This window comes from Macaca nemestrina, chromosome 8 (assembly GCF_043159975.1).
Source record: "Macaca nemestrina isolate mMacNem1 chromosome 8, mMacNem.hap1, whole genome shotgun sequence".
NCBI classification, from domain to species: Eukaryota; Metazoa; Chordata; class Mammalia; order Primates; family Cercopithecidae; genus Macaca; species Macaca nemestrina.
This window is the reverse complement of record NC_092132.1, coordinates 136,122,872-136,137,048: the sequence shown is the minus strand read 5'-3', so window position 1 is coordinate 136,137,048 and position 14,177 is coordinate 136,122,872. Positions and strand designations below refer to the sequence as shown.

Below are 14,177 nucleotides of genomic sequence, written 5' to 3'. Positions count from 1 at the left end.
GCTTGCAAAATGGTCAAAAGGGAGCTCATTAAAGAGACTGAACAAGCAGGGATAGAGGTGGGAAGAAAGGGTATCAGTGAAGAAGGTGATGGGCAACAGTGTCAAATCCCACTGATAAACATACATTTAGGATTGAGCCTTGGAAAGTAATTTAGCCACAAGAAGCTCATTGTTGATGTCAGCAAGGACAATTTCACCAAAATGAGGTGAGTGGGATCCACATTACATTCATGCAAAGAGTGAACAGGAGTAAAAAAGTGGAAATAAGTTAACATTTTTCTTTTAAGAAATTTCCTGTGAAACAAAGGAAGAGGTAGCTGGGAAGACTTGAGTTTGAAGGGGACATATTTAAAAGTTAACAGGAAGAAGCCAGTTAATAGGGAAAGGTTGGATTTATAAGAGAAAAAGAAGACAATCAATTGATAAAATCCCTGAGTAGACAGAGTTAGATGGGGTCCAGAGCAGAGATAGAAGGATTAACCTGGAACAGGAGGTGGGACGTGCCCTTTGTGATAAGAGGAGGAAAAGGGAATGATGGGGGAAGGAAGATGTATGCAGTTTGGAGGATAAGAGATTGAAGATATCCGAGGACTCCTATTTTCTTTGTGAAAATGGAGGCAAGCCCATCTACTACGTGATGGTAGAGGGGGTGTGAGGAGTGTAGGGGAGTTTTAGGAGTGCAGAGAAGACCTGAAATAGTCCCTGAGGAAAATAAGCAAGAACTGATTAGAGAAAAAACGGGAGGGCTGCACTGAGGACCCAATTGCACTCAGGCCCACAGTTGTTGAGAGGCACAGGGAGCCTTAAGTGGAGGAATTTCCTCTAGCAGCCCTCACCAGCCTCCGTGCAAATGCAAAAACAGGCAAAGCATGTTAGTGCCGTCTTTAGATTTCCTACTTTTTGGTCAATGTGATCATTTGTACTTTTCTAAAAACTCAATCATCCATTTCAGTGAGATTTTAGAACTTAATTAGCATTAACTCTTTGTAGTTACTCTTTATGAATTTATAATTCTGTCTTTTGCAATAGTTTTTTTTTTTTTTTTTTTTTCTAATTTTCTTTGACAACATTTCTGAAAACCTGGGCTATCCTGTGCATCATTTCCCTATGGCTTTTGTAACAAATCACCCCAAACATCATGGCTTAAAACAACACAAACGGATACTCTCACAGTTACCTAGGTCAGAAACCCGGAAGCAGTTTCCTGGGTGTCAGCAGGGCCACACTCACTCCAGGGACAGTAGGGAAGAATCTTGTTTCCTTGCCTTTTCTAGCTTCTCAGAGTCCCATCCCCTGCATTCCTCAGTGCGTGACCCCTTCCTCATTCTCCAAAGTCAGCAGCGTAGCATGTTGCAGGAGTGGTCCTGTTGACTTCTTCTGTCTAATCAAATCTCCCTCTGCCTTCCTTTTGTGATTGTATTTAGGGCTCGCCTCGAAATTCCAGTGCAATTTCCCTAACTCAAGACTTAATTGGATTACATACGCAAAGTCTCTTTTATGATGTAAGAATCACAGGTTCCAGAAATTAGGGCCTGGGTGCCTTTGGGGGTCATTATTCAGTCTTCCATATCCCATGGTCTGTGTAGAATCTGCCAGTCCTCCCCAGCACTAGAAGATATCTGGAAATACTAAGGCCGATAGGAAACAGCTACTGATGGCAACCGGTCACCCTCTGAAGTCCTCCTGTGGGGACAAGGGACAGGTCATCAGGCTAGCATGCAGATTCCAAGAAGGGAGATGACTAGAAAGCTTGAATCCTATGAACTCATTTTGAGCTGTGTTAAAGCCAACTCAACATGGCCTGAGAATGACTCCATACTTCTACATTTGAGACCTTGTATATGAACCGCAATCTAGCTGAACAGGTAGGCAAGGCTGAAAACCTAACTTAGGAGTACGCGTCTGTAACAATAGATGAGTCTTGGCCAATCCCAGCCACCGTACTTCAACCATTCAAACACCGCGGACCGTTGAAACTGTGTTCAAACAAGGCAAAGGCAGAGCTGTAACCAATCCAGCTGGACTGTACCTCCCTTCCGATTTCTGTGCGTCATTTCCCTTTGTCTATAGATCTTCTTCCACCACGTGGCGTGCTGGAGTCTCTCTGAATCTACTGTGATTCTACGGGCTGCAGGATGTGCGAATGGGTGGTTGCTCAATTAAACTCCTTTAAATTTAATTCGGCTGAAATTTTTCTTTTTATCAGCTGCCTAACGGAAATTAAGATACATCTTTTGCGGGTGGAAGAGTGAGCTTGAGAGATGAAGAGACTGAGACATGAGAGGAAAATAGTCACCCACATCCAGTAAGGAAAACTATACCCCAAACTTTTCCTCTCAGTGCCTCTAAACAGTCATGGTTTACCTGCACCTTAGCTAGTTATTATCTCACATGAGCCTAAGGGATTTGCTAACTTTAACAACAACAACAAAAAAAAAAACATTATTATACTTTTAACATTTCATCCTCTTGAAACCGCCTTTGCCAAATTATAACTAAGGAAATTATGACGCTGAAAGAAATCAGACCTAACAGACTCCATCTTGCTTCTAACCCTTAAGAGGTCCTCGTTCATTCCTGGGTGTCGGCCAAAATAACTTTGGGAAGGAATTCAGTTTACGGTTTGACTCTGAAACAAAATTGATAACAGACCTTTCCGGAAAACACCCCCTTCTTGTCTGGGGTCAAGTCTGCCTTTGCAGGACTAACAAATTAGCTTAGAAATTACAGTTTAGGGGTCACGCAGCCTCTGGCTCCAAGAGCCTGAACCTTCCCAAATTGGTCCTTGGGGTAACATCACTATCATAAAACCTAGCATCAGTGCTTGAGATATTTTGCACACCCTGCACTGGATGGATCAGCTGACACCACCCAGACCAGTAATGTGGCGCAACCAGTTCTGCCATCGCACCCAGGAACAGAACCAAGAAAAACTCGCTTCCATCCCTTATGATTTCATCTCCAACCTGACCAATCGGCACTCCCCACTTCCCAAGCCCCTGCCTGCCAAATTATCTTTAAAAACTCTGATCCCCGAATGGTCGGGCAGACTGATTGAGTAACAATAAAACTCCAGGCTCCAGCACAGCCAGCTCTGTCTTGATTACTATTTCATTGCAATTCCCCTGTCTTGATAAATCAGCTCTGCCTAGGCAGCAGGCAAGGTGAACCCATTGGACGGTTATGCCCTTTCCACTTTCTCTCATGAAACTAGTAATTTTCTGGGACAAAGAAGGTACTTGACTGGCATTACCACACAGTGGCTCTGAACCAATTTCAGCTTCTCTTCCATGTCACAGTGCCCTTAAAGGCATGCAGTTCAGCTCTGTGTAATCCTTTACTGAGGGCACAGGACAGCAAAGCACAAACCCAGAGCATTACAGGAAACTCATCCTGGGCACAAGAAGGGCTGGAAATGAAAATCATTTTGACTGAGGAACTCTGACGTCATTCTTATAAAAGTATCTGCTTTCTGTTCAATGGTTTACAGAGCAGAGAGGACTGGAGAATTGCCAGAACCACGGCTTCTTTCTGTTGTTCTTACTCCTAGACAACACGAATTAGGAGACCCCAACATCTTTGGTTTGTATCCAGAAATTTAGACAGAACCATCCAGGGACAGTAATGTTTATATCTCAATCAACCACTTTCCAAAAATTATTAATGTCATAAGCTTATGTATTATATAAACATAGATGTGGGCCATGCGAGGTGGCTCACACCTATAATCCCAGCACTTTGGGAGGCAGAGGTGGGCAAACCACCTGAGGTCAGGAGTTCGAGACCAGCCTGGCCAACATGGTGAAACGCTGTTTTTACTACAAATACAAAAATTAGCTGGGTGTGTTGGCGGGCACCTGTAATCCCAGCTATTAGGGAGGCTGAGGCACAAGAATCGCTTGAACCTGGGAGGTGGAGATTGTAATGAGCTGAGATCATGCCACTGCCCTCCAGCTTGGGTGACAGAGTGAGATCCTGTCTCAAAATAAAATAAAAATAAATAAAAATAAAAATATACTAAACACAGATGCGTAAGGAGGTGGCTATTGACATAGAGGCAGGAGACCTGTGTTCTAATCCAATTCCAGCCCCGGCCCTAGCACTATACTCTGCCATTTTGATAAAAATATTTTCTCCATCGGGACTTTACTTTTCTGGGTCGTAAAATAGATGAGTTGCATTAAATGATTTCAATGGTTTATCTCTCATAGCCCACTATTGCATGATTTTGACTATGTTTCAAAAGGCCTTAGATTCAGGACAATTTAAAGGTCTGTAAAACATTTAGCTGGAATTTTCATAGAAAAAGTATCTATCACTCAGATACCTCCACACAGTGATTTGATTCTTGCTTTGTGTTTGTTTGCATTAGTGAATTTGAGCAAAACAGGCATTTCTTAAACCAAAATCTAAGCATATTCTTCTTTTACAAGCCGTTTTATATTGAAAGTTTGTAAATCTTCCCAAGGTTTGTTTGCTACCGAAGGCAATTTTTTGAAATGCTTTTGAAAATGCTTAAATACTTAAAAAATAAGGCATCATGTCCTATTAAAGCAAGGGCAATATTGTTTCTATAAAATACATTTCATCTCTTTAGAATTGTAAAAGTTATCTTGAAGACACTAGCAAAAGAATATATATCATATATTTAGCTTGAAAAATATATTACAGGATTTCACACCAACGGCTATTTAAACATTTGAATTATGACAAGGTTTTCAAGTTTGTCAAGGATGAGGAGATGGCTAGAATCAGAGGTTGGAAACTGCAGGTCAGATCCACCTGAGGATATTTCAGTTTGGCCCACACAGAATCTTAAGAATTCAAAAATTTCACCAAAAAAAAAAAAAAAAAAATTGCATTTGGGCTGCTCTTGAAAAATGGGAAAACCAGACCATCCCGGGGACGTTTTTCTCCACTTATGCCAACCAGCAGCCTGGGTAGTGGGTGTTCTTGTTATGAGAAGCAGAGAGACCAATGCCACACTCTGCAGTCCCAGCACTCCCAACTGCACCACCCAGTTTCTTTTATTTACATAACTTTCTACCCCTGGAGATATTCAGGTTCTCTCTCCATGCTTTGAACACACAAACAAGAAATAAACACTCAATTTTTATGAACGTGATCCATAGACAAGAACACAGGATTTTCTCCCCTTTCATCACTTGCGGCTAGCTCTTTTAAGCTGAGACATGCTAAACGGCCAGGGACAAATTATAGCAAGACCTCCCAGGGGGCGTAAGGAGGAAGGGAAATGGCAGAACAGCCTCAGTATGGCCAAGTGTCAAGGACTGGCTGCATTCAGGGGAGGTAGCTTAACTAGCACTCCAACGTGAGCATCTCTGAACCAGGCATTGCAGAGTTGCTTATGAAGACTGCGGTGGCAGTTTGAAGAGCGCGGGGAAGGCCTGAAAGAGTCCCTGAGGAAAATAAGCAAGAACTGATTAGAGAAACAATGGAAAAGCTGCACTGAGGACCCAGTTGTGGTCAGGCCTATGATGGTTGAGAGGCATAAGAGACTTAAGTTGAGGAACCTTCTCCAGCAGCCCTCACCAGCCTCAGTGCAAGTGGAAAGAAAACAGGCAAAGCAAGTTAGTGCCGCCTGGAGGGACAGCACTTGCAGAAATGATTCCCTTATATTTTATTTTATTTATTTTATTTTATTTTATTTTATTTTTTATTTTATTTTTGAGACAAAGTCTCATTCTGTCACCCAGGCTGGAGTGCAGTGGTGTGATCTCAGCTGACTGCAACCTCTGCCTCCTGGATTCAAGCAATTCTCCTGCCTCAGCCTCCCAAGTAGTTGGGATTACTGGCCCACACCACCACACTTGGCTAATTTTTTTATTTTTCGTAGATACGGGATTTCGCCATGTTGGCCAGGGTGGTCTCAGACTCCTGACCTCAGGTGATCTGCCTACCTCAGCCTCCCAAAGTGCTGGGATTACAAACGTGAGCCACCGCGCCTGGCCTCATTCCTTTAGTTGTCTCCAACTGGATGGGCCACATTCATGAGGAAGCATTGATATCAGTTTCTCCTTCTGGAAAATTAAGAGGACATGTGCTACAGGGGCTACAAAATGGATCTGTGAGTGGCTACATTTCCTCAGTAGAAGCTAAAAAAATTTTGGAAAGGTAGACTCTCATATGTTTGAAAATACATGGCTTACAATGAAACAATTCCAGAATGCAAATGCTAGGGCAAGGGTAAATTACATTTCCATATTTTCTTAATAGCTTTAGCACAATTGGGCATAGATATTTTACTTAATTTTTTGAATAGGTAATACAGTTATGTGATTCAAACACCAAAACAAACCAAATCCCCCAATCCCTTTTCTCCCACTGTACACACTTAGTTCTTGTTGGTTTTTTGTTTGTTTCAGAGAAACTTTATGCATATAGGAACAAACAGAGATACATATTTTTTTCTTTCCCCTCCTTTTAAAAATGATTGATACCATAATCCGTACTTTGCTGTACCTTGCTTCTTTTCCCCTAGCCATATGCTTTGGAAATTGTTCCCCGTTAACACACAAAGAACCTACTTACTCCTTTTTACACTTATAAAGTAGCCATTGTATAAATGTATCATCATTTATTTACTTATTCCCTTTTGATGGACATTTGGATTGTTTCCAATCAATCTTCCGCTACTACAAATAACGTGGCAATAAAAAACATTAATAAGCCTGGCATGGTGGCTCATGCCTGTAATCCCAGCACTATGGGAGGCCGAGGCGGGCGGACTACCTGAGGTCGGGAATTCGAGACCAGGCTGACCAACGCGGAGAAACTCTGTCTCTGCTAAAAACACAAAACATTAGCTGGGCGTGGTGGCACATGCCTGTAATCCTAGCTATTCGGGAGGCTGAGGCAAGAGAATCGCTTGAACCCAGGAGGCAGAGGTTGCGGTGAGCCAGAATTGCACCATTGCACTCCAGCCTGGGCAACGAACGGAAATCTGTTTCAAAAATAAATAAATAAATAAAACATCAATATATGCCGTTATATTATATATAAATATACACATGTGTGTATGTATATAATTGTGTATATAAATACACAGACATATCCACACACACTGGCATTACTCTAGAATAAAATTCTAGAATGAAATTGTCAGGGAACAAGATACATGTACTTGCTGTGCTACATATACACCATGGAATACTACACAGCCATAAAAAAGAACAAGATCATGTCCTTTGCAGCAATATGGATGGAGCTGGAGGCCATTATCCTAAGCAAACTAATGCAGGAACAGAAAACCAAATACTGCACATTCTCACATACAAGTGGGAGCTAAAAACTGAGTACACATGGACACAAAGCAGAGCACAACAGACACCAGGGCCTACTTGAGGATGGAAGGCGGGAGGAGGGTGAAGATCGGAAAACTACTAGGCTTATTACTTGGGCAATGAATTATTCTTTGCATCAAACCCCAGTGACATGCAATTTACCTATATAACAAACCTGCACACACGTACCCCTGAACCTAAAAGAAAAGTTGAAAAAAGACATTATGTATTTGTGATTTTCGTAGCACTGCCAAATGGCCCTTCTTAAGGCTGACAACTTATCCTCCCACCACTAGTGTTTGAGAGTGTCTGTTTCCCCACAGCCTCACCCAAACACATTAACAAACTTTTGAAACTATCATGCTCCAGCAGTCTGTTCCGACTAGTATTCATGCACTATTAATTTGTGGTTTCAGTGATCAAAAGTCAAGAGGTTTTTTTTGTTTTTGTGTTTTTTGAGACAGCATTTTCGTTCTTGTTGCCTAGGCTGGAGTATAGTGGCATGATCTTGGTTCACTGCAACCTCTGCCTCCCGGGTTCAAGTGATTCTCCTGCCTCACCCTCCTGAGTAGCTGGGATTACAGGCACATGCCACCATGCCTGGCTAATTTTTTTGTATTTTTAGTAGAGATGGGGTTTCACCATGTTAGCCAGGCTGGTCTTGAACTCCTGACTTCAGGTGATCAGCCCACCTCAGCCTCCCAAAGTGCTGAGATTACAGGCGTGAACTACCGGTTCTGCACAGGAGTCAAGCGTTTACTGTTTGTGTATTTGGTAGGACTAGTCCCTACTCATTGCTCTTCATTTACAGAACTTTTAAGGGAGTCTCAATTTTTTCTTTCTTCTATAGAAAGCTAGGCATCACCTTGACTGACGCTTCTGGTTCGATGGGTTCTTCACTTCATGCTAGTTGTGTTGAAATACAAACTCGGGTTGGCTCCTGAGGAACAAGGAGGCAGAGGAGAGCCACATCGACTAACCTGTGTCCTTGATCTTACAATGTTCTTCCACTGCTCGTTTATGAGTTTTGTATAAACTGAAGTAAAAGCAACCTGACACCAACTTCCAATCCCCACTCAGCAATGCTCTAAGGCAAAATTCCCAGGAGCCCACAAATCTTCCACAACCCAGAAGGTTAGATTAGGTCTCTGTTCTAAGCTCCAATAACACGCTTGAATTCAGCACTTCTACCTGTAGTTACTTCCAACATCTGCCATCCTCACTAGACCGTAAGCTTCTAGGTCTGTCCTGGTTACAACTGCATTCCCACATGGCTTCCCACACTATAGGTGCTCAATAAACATTTGTTGACTGATGCCCCGCACCAAATCATAAAGCTACCAAATAGGAGAAATAGGGACTAGAACCCCAAAATTTCCACTCTGCATCAGCACTCTCCTCACTAAACCGCATTGCAACCCTACACCTCAAAAATCACCTCACACGTAATTAGGAGAGGTATGGGAAGTGGTTGCTCTGGAGATTCCTCCGAGCTCAAATTTGTTAACATTCAAAAAGCAGTATCTTATTAGATTCTCAATGAAAGAAAGTAAAGAAAGGATGGCAGAATCCATGCACCCTATATAGAATGTCTTTTTTTTAAACTAGTGATTCTTTGCAAGAAATCTAGGAATTTGTCCAAAAGGCTTCAATGATGGGCTACCGAAAATTGGAGAATTAAGAAAAGCTCAAAAAGCTCTGAAATGAAATGACACTACTGTGATGCTGTCCCCTTAAAAAAAAAAAAAAAAAAAAAAAGAACTGCTTCAGCTACATTGATTTAAAGCAGTTGAATGCAGGTCTAATTACTAATTGATAAACTATGATTTTATAAGTTGTATCCACACTGAATAAACCCTCAGGAATATAATGGTTTATATTATTGTCAGATCACTAGAAAAGAATGACTGCATTGAAAGGGAAAGGGGAAGAAGTCTTCTGAGAAAAATGAAGCATCCTAATTAAATTCAGAGGCCAAGCATAGTGGTTCACACCTGTAATCCCAGCACTTTGGGAGGCCAAGGCAGGTGAATCACGAGGTCAGCAGTTCGAGAGCAGCCTGGCCATCATGGCAAAACCCTGTCTCTACTGAAAATATAAAAATTAGCCGGGCGTGTTGGCGCATGCCTGTAATTCTAGCTACTCAGGAGACTGAGGCAGGAGAATCACTTGAACCCAGGAGGTGGAGGTTGCAGTGAGCTAAGATCATGCCACTGCACTCCAGCCTGGGTGACAGAGTGAGACTCCGTCTCGGAAAAACAAAAACAAAAACAAAAAAACACTGCCTGGGTGGGGTGGCTCACATCTGTAATCCCAGCACTTTGGGAGGCAGGCGGATCACCTGAGGTCAGGAGTTCGAGATCAGCCTGGTCAACATAGTGAAACCCTTCCTCTACTAAAAATGAAAAAAAAAAAAAGTAGCCAGGGGTGGTGGCGCAGACCTGTAATCCCAGCTACTCAGGAGGCTAAGGCAAGAGAATCACTTGAACCCAAGAGGCAGAGTTTGCAGTGGGCCAAGATCATGCCACTGTACTCCAGTCTGGAAGACAGAGCGTGACTCTATCTCAAAGAAAAAACAAACAAACAAACAAAAAACACAGTGAAACTGTGTTGGCACTGAGAGACCTAGAAAGATTAATATTAATAAGTGATATTCTCTGCCCTTAGAGCTTGCAGCCTGTAGGGAAGAAGGGTGTGCCCATGACTAACTATTATAAATAGTAAAACATGGTAAGTTCTATGATTGCACTATTGGAGCATGCAAGGGAGAAATGAAATCTGAATGGGAGTCCCAGGAGACCCTGAGGAGAAAGAGGTGGCCTCGGCTGGGCACAGTGACTCATGCCTGTAATCCCAGCACTTTGGGAGGCCCAGGCAGGCAGATCACGAGGTCAGGAGATCGAGGCCAACCTGGTTAACACGTGAAACCCCGTCTCTACTAAAAATACAAAAAATTAGCCGGGCGTGATAGCACATGCCTGTAGTCCCAGCTACTCAGGAGGCCGAGGCAGGATAATCACTTGAACCTGGGAGGCGGAGGTTGCAGTGAGCAGAGATTGTGCCACTGCACTCCAGCCTGGGCGACAGAGTGAGACTCTGAAAAAAAAAAAAAAGAAAGAGGTGGCATCTAGGCTGGTGTTTTAGAGTAAATAATTTGTCTGGTCTTTATCTCAGGTTCCTGGAATAGAATTTCTAAAACCCCCTGGAGAGGCTGAGGTAGCAGGATCACTTGAGGCCAGGAGTTCAAGACTAGCCAGGGCAACATAGCAAGATTTTGTGTCTGCAAAAGAAATCTAAAAATTAGCGAGGTGTGGTGGTGCATGCCTGTAGTCCTAGCTACTCAGGAGGCTGAGACAAGAGGACTACTTGAGCCCAGGACTTTAAGGCTGCAATGAGCTATAATCATGCCACTGCACTTCAGCCTGAGCAACAGAGTGAGACCTTGTCTCTCTTCAAAAATAAAAATTCAAAAAAGAATTAAAAAGTAAATAAATAAAACCCTTGGCATACCATGAGTGATAGGAGTGTCTTTGTTATCCACAAACCCAATGAAACGTGCCTGTATTTATGCTAACAAGATGATTCAAGAGGGAGCTAGTCATCAGAAAGACCAACTATGTGATTAGAGGGTTGGGGCTTCGAACCACATGACATCAACCCGACCTCCCAACCTCCAGGGTATGGGGGCTGGAGATTGGCCAATGAATCTCCATTGGCCATCACTTGGCCAATGAATCAGTTGATTATAATATTAATTTTATTAATATAATATTAATATTATTTAATATGTTTACATAAGGAAATGAAAGTCTAAAGAAACAGTTAAACTTTAGTGTTTTTTTAATAGTAGGTTTGATGAAGAGTGGACAGTTGTGGAGACATATAATAGAACAAAAAGGGTATGATCTAATGGTAATAAACTGGATACCGTGTTTTGTTCTTGTTGTTTGTTTGTTTTGTTTTGTGATGGAGTCTTGCTCTGTCACCCACGCCAGAGTGCAGTGGCTCAGTCTTGGCTCACTGCAACCCAGGGTTCAAGCAATTCTCCTGCCTCAGTCTCTTGAGTGGCTGGGATTGCGGGTGTGCACCACCACACTCAACTAATTTTTGTAGTTTTAGTATAGATGACTGGGTTTTGCCATGTTTGCCAAACTGGTCTCCAACTCCTGAGCTCAGGTGATCTGCCCACCTTGGCCTCCCAAAGTGCTGGGATTACAGGTGTGAGCCCCCACACCCGGCCTAATGGTAGTAAACTGGAGGAAACTGAACAAGGCCTGTTTGTTCAGAATCTTCTCTGTGACCCTTTGTCTTCAGAAATAAGACTGTTCCTTTCTTTTCTTACAGAAAGCAGATCAAGGCAGGTTAGGTGACTGAGAGGAAAAAATTACAAAGGAGCACAAAAACTTTTGGATGTGATGAAAATGTTCGAAATGTTCTTTATTATGAATGTGTTTTTCAAACTGTGCACTTTAAATAAGTAGTTTATCTGTTGCAAATTATGTTTCAATAAACCTGTAAAAATGTAAAATATTTTATTAATTTTTTAATTACAGAAGACATTCTTTGGGGGCAAAAGAACATTATAATACTGTAATAAATACTGTAGAAACTTAAAGTGTTTCTTTTCAGAGTATTTAAAATATTTTTATTGTGAAATAATTTTAAATTTATGGAGAAGTTGCAAAGAAAGTGTAACATTTCCATATACCATCTTCTTCAAGTTGTTTACATTTTCACCAGATTTTCTTAATCATTCTTTTTCTCTTCCCTCTTTATTATTTTTTATGAAAATTTTCAGTATAGAGTACATGTATCATGAATCATTACCCCACAGGGCTATGCCAGTACCATGCTGTTTTGGTTGCTGTAGCCCTGTAGTATAGTTTGAAGTCAGGTAGGGTGATGCCTCCAGCTTTGCTCTTTTTGGTTAGGATTGCCTTAGCTATGTGGGCTCTTTTTTTGGTTTTATATGAATTTTAAAATAGTTTTTTCTAATTCTGTGAAGAATGTCATTAGTAGTTTGATAGGAATAGCATTGAATCTATATGTTGTTTTGGGGGATTGCGGCAATTTTATTTTAAGAATATTGACCCTTCCTATTCATGAGCATGGAACGTCTTTCCATTTGTTTGTGTTATCTCTGATGTCTTTGAGTGGTGTTTTGTAGTTCTCCTTGTCCAGGTCTTTCACCTCCCTAGTTAGCTGTATTCCTAGGTATTTTATTCTTTTTGTGGTGATTGTGAATGGGATTGCATTCCTCATTTGGCTCTCAGCTTGACTGTTGTTGGTGTATAGAAATGCTAGTGATTTTTGTATGTTGATTTTATATCCTGAGAGGTTGCTGAAGTTTTTTATCTGCTTAAAGAGCTTTTGGGCTGAGACTGTGGGGTTTTCTAGATATAGAATCATGTTGTCTACAAATAGGGATAATTTGACTTCCTCTCTTCCTATGTGGATGCCCTTTATCTCTTTCCCTTGCCTGATCACTCTGGCTAGAACTTCCAATACTATGTTGAATAGGATTGGTGAGAGTGGGCATCCTTGTCATGTTCTGGTTCTCAGGGGGAATGCTTCCAGATTTTGTCATTCAGTATGATATTGGCTGTGGGTTTGTCATAGATTGGCTCTTATTATTTTGAGGTGTGCTCCTTCAATATCTAGTTTATTGAGAGTTATTAACCAGAAGTGGTGTTGAATTTTATTGAAAGCCATTTCTGCATCTATTTAGATGATCATGTGATTTCTGTCTTTAGTTCTGTTTATGTAATTAATCACATTTACTGATTTGTGTATGTTCAGCCAACCTTTCATTCCAGGGATAAAGCCTACTTGAACTGGTGGATTAGCTTTTTGATGTGCTCCTGGATCGTTTGCCCATATTTTGTTGAGGATTTTTGTATCAATGTTTATCAAGAATATTGGCTTGAAATTTTTGTCTTTGTTGTTGTGTCTCTGCCACGTTTTGGTATCAGAATGATGCTGGCTTCACAGAATGAGTTAGAAAGGAGTCCCTGTCCCTCAATTTTTTTGAGTAGTTTCAGTAGGAATGGTACCAGCTCTTCTTTGTACATCTAATAGAATTCAGCAGGTAATCTGTCTGGTCTAGGGCTTTTTTTGGGGGGGCGGCGGTTAGGCTATTTATTATTGATTCAATTTCAGAGCTCATTTTTGGTCTGTTCAAGGATTCAATTTCTTTCTGCTTCAGTCTTGAGAGGGTGTATATATCCAGAAATGTATCCGTTTCTTCTGGATTTTCTGAAAATCCAGTGTGTAGAGGCGTTCATGATATTCTCTGATAGTTATTTGTATTTTTGTGGAGTCAGTGGTAATATCCCTTTTGTCATTTCTAATTGTGTTTATTTGTATCTTTTCTTCTTTATTAGTCTAGCTAGCAGTCTATCTATTTTATTAATTTTTTCAAGAAACCAACTTCTGGACTCATTGATCTTTTGAATTTTTTTTGTGTGTCTCAATCTCCTTTAATGCAGCTCTGATTCTGATTATTTCTTGTCTTCTGCTAGCTTTATGGTTGGTTTGTTCTTGGCTCTCTAGTTCTTTTAGTTGTGACTGAAGTTTATCATAACCCCAAAGATGACCTAATGGTCAGTTTGGTTTATATTCCTTCATTCAGATTATTTTCTATGTATATACCAACTCACACATTGTTAAGGTTCTTATTATATTTCACTAACGCGATTCTATTTTATGTCTTGTTTTGCATACTTTTACATTTAACCAATAAAACTTAAATGTGTTTGAAAACATAGCAAAGTGTCCACTACTCTAAGCAATCAGATTTACTTCTTAAGATTTGGAGTTACTGAGCCAGAGTAGTTGAGCCAACTAGGAAGAGAGACAAAAAAGTTTAAATGG

The 14,177-nt window shown here is 41.1% G+C and overlaps 2 long non-coding RNA genes across 12 annotated transcripts in view; one reads left to right on the top strand and one right to left on the bottom strand.

The window, feature by feature from the left end:
• LOC105482134 (uncharacterized) overlaps positions 1–1,418 on the bottom strand; it is a 64,988-nt gene extending 63,570 nt beyond the window's left edge. For all 3 annotated transcript variants that reach the window (XR_011607192.1, XR_011607193.1, XR_987408.2), the window contains exon 1: positions 1,178–1,418. This is a non-coding gene — a long non-coding RNA (uncharacterized lncRNA). The remainder of the gene's footprint in view (positions 1–1,177) is intronic.
• The window catches only part of LOC105482135 (uncharacterized), a 41,200-nt gene that overhangs the window by 519 nt on the left and 26,504 nt on the right, over positions 1–14,177 (top strand). For 2 of the 9 annotated variants that reach the window (XR_011607180.1, XR_011607184.1), the window contains exons 2-3: positions 1,425–2,305; positions 3,491–3,582. The exons of 2 other annotated variants lie outside the window; for them this stretch is intronic. This is a non-coding gene — a long non-coding RNA (uncharacterized lncRNA). The remainder of the gene's footprint in view (positions 1–1,424; positions 2,306–3,490; positions 3,583–14,177) is intronic. 5 more of the 9 variants (XR_011607186.1, XR_011607185.1, XR_011607188.1 and 2 more) reach the window with 3 other exon arrangements.